The sequence below is a fragment of the Opisthorchis viverrini genome (genome assembly GCF_000715545.1).
Source record: "Opisthorchis viverrini unplaced genomic scaffold opera_v5_1, whole genome shotgun sequence".
Classification (NCBI taxonomy): Eukaryota; Metazoa; Platyhelminthes; class Trematoda; order Opisthorchiida; family Opisthorchiidae; genus Opisthorchis; species Opisthorchis viverrini.
Window position 1 is genome coordinate 1333038 of NW_008751657.1, and position 6006 is coordinate 1339043.

Below are 6006 nucleotides of genomic sequence, written 5' to 3' on the forward strand. Positions count from 1 at the left end.
TGTTCTATTAAGCACTCCCACACACAACACCACGGAACGCTTCTGCTGGACATGGCAGCCCACACCAACGTTCCGAAGCCGTTTAGCCATGATGCAATTGCCCTGAGTATTAACATTCCAGCCCGACCGTCTCATTGACAATTGTCATTTCACTTCTCCTCCGCGACTTGCCTCTACCAGCGTCTGTACGCTGTTTGCCTGTTCGAATGTACTAAGCTGTCTTTGCTGGCCTCACTTCCTCCAGACCAAAAAATGGTAGCTGGAGTATTTAATGATGCACAAACCGCACATATGACTGCTTGGGTGGTTTTCCACCTTGCATATCTGGTAGTATGCACGAGGGAGAGAAACTCGTTTGGTGGACGGATTCGCCCTGCAGGGATGGTCATCCTGCTACGTTGCACCATGGTGTGTTCGTATACCCGCCAACTCTTCCAGTAGCATGGGTGCATCGCCCATCGCCGTTGGTGCTGAGTCTGGCCTTTAAATTCAGGAAATCAAAGAAAATACTGCTGACTTCTGTTTGTTGCTGCTGGTCTTGGACTCGCCTCGGTTGAGTTACGCATCAGGCAATGCCATAAACCACAGATGAAAAAACTGGCCTCTCATCTGTAAAAAAGACAAAAAAATTAAAAGTTCACTTGGGATACCCCGAAGATACTCTGTAGTGCCCACGGCCCACATCAGCGAGCATAGCTCTATCTGCCTTCGTCAGAACAGAGGCTGCACCGCACCGAAGCCCATTTCGTCATCCGAACAGAGAATGCATCTACTCGCCGCTCCCAGTAGTAGGCGCGAAAGTCTTCATCGCTATGCACCACCCACAGATTAGAGCTGGTAGCAGTGCTTCGGGGACTGGTGACTATTTCTCGTGCACACGCTTTCTCTCCTGGTATTACCCAACTCATGTAATAAACACCAGATTAGCCTGTTATCTTAGAAGTCCACTCCCGCCAGCCGTTATGCACCTGATTCCCATACCACTCTTCCGCGCGCTTCTATCCCCTTTTACTAGATCCCTTGTAGTATAATAGCGTATGTTAGCAAGCTCAACCCCTGGTCGTTAGCCTACTAAGTACAAATCTATCTATTTCCTAATCCACATAATCACTTGCCACCACCCTAGTTGTAGCAGACGTCAAGTTTTTCTTTCTGTGTATAATAATGCATATTATCCGATTTTATATCCCGTCAAACTCACTATGTTTTGCGAACCTTCTCCCATCCCCTCACCTTCCCAAGCTTTGAACTTCGGAAGTGGCCGCTTTGGACGACCTGGTTAGCTGATCTCCACTCCACCCAGACTATGATCTATAACTCCGGGATCACCAAAAGGATGAAGAAAACCTACAATCCCATATCGGTTTCGTTCCAGCTTGTTTCCTTGATCAGGCTGAAATGAATACCTCTGCCCAATGAACTGCACATCCCAGCCGGATCATCTCAAATGTGACGCCCGTCGCGGGGCTGTCCAAAAACGGGAGCACGTCAGGCCAATGATGGCACGGCACTGCATACTCAGTTTGATGACACACCCGCAACTGTTCCATTCCCCCTCCCAAACGAGCCCTCTTGCCTACTCGTTTCATTGACCCCAACCACCACCGTGGCATTAATTTCAACCTGTTGGACTACTCGTTTGAAGCCAACCACCTCTGTGTCCCCATCCAACCTAACCCCTGCACCTGACTTCCCCACAATAGTGCAACCAGTGAGTCTGCATGTTCTCAGATTGCATCATATTTTTGAGACTAAACTTGCCATGTTCTCCCAACTCGAATTATCCCATCTCCACTTCCACTTTTGCTCGTTGTGACTCCGGCTTTTTACCCAACTGCCCTAGGTCACTCATGGCCAGCAATCGTCTTCCAGTTTTAGTTCATGTCGGCCGATTGGGTCTTTGAACTTGTCGACCTCATGCCCATTGTTCCCTACAAGTTACGAAATAAACTTATTATTATTATTTATTCGAGTGCTTCACGTTGTTTATGACATTGTCCATTTTTCGCGCAATCTCTAATACTCGCAAATCCCCTAGTAATGCCCCAGCCTGACTGTAAACGCATGATCATGCCAGACGATATGCCACTCACAAGATGGGAATGAACATTATTATCACCTATAACCCACAATCAACCCATGGTGGTGTCTGAAGCTTACTCACCGCCCCACCGACCTTACCGCATTTATTCTTGGCAAGGCATAACTGGGAACAGTCGCTTACCGATTTGATCTTCATGGATGATACTGTTCACCAGTTTTTGCGCAAAGCAAGCCCTCCAGCGCGTTCAGATCAAAAAAGATTCATCCAAGGATCCCGAGGGAAAGGTTGCTTGCATTGACAAGGCATTTCTATTTGGCCATCTTCCCTCCTCTCAGAAAGGGACTAGTCACCCTGAGCTACAAAACAGTTAACCGACAGTCACCTGGCAGCTACAGGCTTATCCGTCTCCCTAGCATACCGTGCAGGGAGTAAAGCGGCTTCTAAAATATGCCATTATAATTCACCCCAGCTCAAATAGGCTGGTATGCCCAGTGCAGCAGTTTCTTCCAAAAACGTATCTGGGGTAACAAACAAGCCTGTATTTATGAATAACTTAATCCAGGCTGTAGACGAGGAACTTACAAGCAATGGCATATTTTCCGACTTCTCAAAAGCACCCACACGTTGCGCTGCTACAAAAGCCTAAGTCTAAAGGATTTCAAGCGAGAAGCCACATTGGATTGAGGCGTCCCTATCAGACGAAATATTTCGCGGCAAACTAGACATGATCTGATCTTCTTGGGCGCACGTCTCTATTGGAGTGCTCCAACGCTGTTGTGGGACCACTGTTGTATCTGCTTTACGTCAATGGCTTCCTGGTTGTACTTTCAGCTTCACGTTTAGTTTCTCAGACGACTTCAGACCCAAGAGTCCCTACGCAAGTGCCCCCTAAATGGATGCAAATATTGCAAAGAGGGCTAGCTGAACCAACACCTTCCCCTGAATGATGAAAATCACATCAGTTTGTCGTTCGGAGGACAGTCAGAGAATTCCTTCGTTGCGCATAGAAAGAATGGGCTATTCAACATTACGATAATAGATACAAAAATAAATTCAGGCGTCTGGTTCTCCTTAGACATGTCCTTCTATTTAAACCAAGAAAACTTGATTCGAGAGGCAATTGCCTGTCTACGAACGATTCGGTAAGCGTATCTTCCAATGATTTGACACTTGAAATTCCCCGAGTTTATTCTGTCCCCGTTTGTAGTTCCCGCTCCAATTTTGTGTCTAGTGCGTGCATATGAAGCGGCTTTTGTTTTTCCTTATCACTTCACTCATTTGACCTCGAGGTCATCCGGCCTTTGTGGCCTATTCAGTGCCCGTGTGACTATCTCGCGTGGGAGCCTGTTTGCTCCTTCGGTTTGTACTTTTGTAGTTCAAGTGGACCATTTGTTTTGGATATCTAATGTCAATATTTGTGCAATTTGTGAATTTGTCTCTCCAGAATCTCGACCGCAACCCCTCGCCCACTCAAGCATGTAGCCACAACTTCGAGCAGTTCCCATCCTGCCACGTCTCTGGGATTAGCTCTTCCGTACCCAATAAATTTTCGCTCAGATTTGGCTAGCCTGGCTTTCCTACTGCAATTTCGACTTGCCTGTTGCACAAGTTCAAATCCGTATACGGAGCTCAGGTCGCCCTATGTATTAGCAACTTGCCCCCATCCAATCTATTCCCCTGCACCTGACATCCCTACAACAGTGCAACCAGTGAGTCTGCTTGCTTTCAGATCCAACCACATTTTTGAGACAAAACTTGACATGTGCTCCCAATTTTAATCATCCCATCTCCATCTCCACTGTTGCTCGTTGTGACTCCGGCCATTTACCTAACCGCCCAAGGTCACTCATGGCTAGCAATGGTTTTCAGTTTTAGTTCATGCCACCTAACTGTCTTTGATCTAGTCGAACCTCATGCTCATTTTTCACAAAAGTTGAGAAATGACCTATTATTGCTATACCATCAGGAGTTCCCCACTGTTTGTGACATTGTCCTCCTTTTGTGCAATCCGTACCCCCACAAACCCCTCATTCATGCTCCATTCTGACTGTAAAACTATGATCATGCCAGATGGTATGCCACCCGCAAGTTGGGAATAAACATTATTATTATTATTATTATTATTATTATTATTATTACTACTGTTTAAGACGCTGTCCTCTTTTTGTGCACTCCGTACCCCCACAAATCCCCCAGTCGTGCTTTATTCTGACCGTAAACATATGGTCATGCCAGACGGCATGCTACCCACAAGTGGGGGATAAATATTATTATTATTACCGTGTAGAAACCCAGCCCCGACCTTGTTTTGCCTTCCGGAGGTTCTGGCATTACGCGTCACTTGAAGATACCGTTCGCCTATTACAGTACTTGATATCTTACGTCGTCTTGTTTGAAATAAGCATGTCAAACTTTGGAACCATTGTGAAGGGCACCGGATCCAAGGACGCGAAAACGATTGAAGCTGTGGAAGAAACAATTGCAATGCAGGTTGCCTCGCGCCCCGGTTCTGGTAAGTCACTTTGTGCTTCTAGTCGTAAAAGTAGTGTAGCTATGAAAGCTTTAATGATTTCTCAGGTCCATGAGCATCGAGTTAAGCGAGAGATCGAGCTCTAGCATACCCTCCCAGAGGCACAGAGCAAGACTGAGCTAGCTAAATTTGAGCTGGATGCCGGAGAGGGTTTACCAGATGAGGCCTGAGAACCAGTCGCCTCAACTGACCGGTCAGCGCAGTACGTAAAATGATGTCAGTTAGATGAAAGACTTCTAAGACATGCTGATAGTTTCAGATGGCCACCTCCAGAGCCAAAAAGGCCGTTTACATCACTCAAGCAACAGTGACCATGGAACCATCCAAGGTGGAATTATCATACCTAAATGGTGATCCGTGTCATTACTGAGGATTCACACTGTCAAGTAGACGCGAAGGCGTCCACTGAATATTGCGTGATGCTTCCGCCAGAAGTAGCGTACTCCAGGGCTCGGGAGTAAGCTAAGCCTAATTGTTGCTTGCCGTCCATTGGAAAGCCTGCCTCATTATGGACGAAAAACTACTGGAGCCGCCAAGTCTTTGTCTGACTTTAGCATAAAAATGCCCAATTGTGAAACTGCGCTGACCCAAATGCGTAACATTTCGGACTTGCACTCAATCGCGGTTGTATAGAGAACCATGCGTTCTTATTCCTCTTCATTGCAGCACAAATAGGCTGAAGTACAAACTAAGATGCCGATGAGTGACTAGGACCCAGCGCTCACTGACTTGACGGAGTTTAGGAACACGCGCTGCACGTTGGCACGGAGTCGGTTCTGGCAACTGGTCCGAGAGGAGGACGTAAGACTCCTTTGTGTAACGATAATTTCTACCAACCAAGCCCCTAGACGGGATGGTTTCATTAGTTTCCTAATCGACTTTAGGCCAGACGAGGACAGTGGTCCAAGCGCTTACTCGTTGTGTTCATGGCCTCACCCAATTTCTCGCTGCCAGCGCTTTCTATCCACTGAAAGTTCTGATAGATGGAAATGCAAACGGGAGCATAATGCACGCTTTGTCAGTTTAGAAAACTCTCACATGGCTTGAGGTTGCAAGTCACATGTTCGGTTCAGCCAGCTAGGTTGTAGGGGACGACATCATAGGTTGTTGCATGCGTCACAACCCGGGAACAAAGCTTCAATGCCTTCAGAGACGGTCTTTTGTGCCTTAACTCAAGGTAGCCGGCTTCCAGCCAGGACCAGAGTTGTTCCTGTCAAACATTCCCCCAGGGAAGGTGACAACGTATGCATTCTGAGATGTTGGGTCCGACATAACGCTAGTAGAGCGGGACCCTTTGGGTGAAAAGAGGTCAGGCTGCTTCCCATATCTATGGCCATTGATACACTGGGTGGTTCCATGGGATGCACGTCGAAAGCTAATGATATCAGATTTTTATCAATGGATAAAGCTAGTCAATAGATAACAATAATAA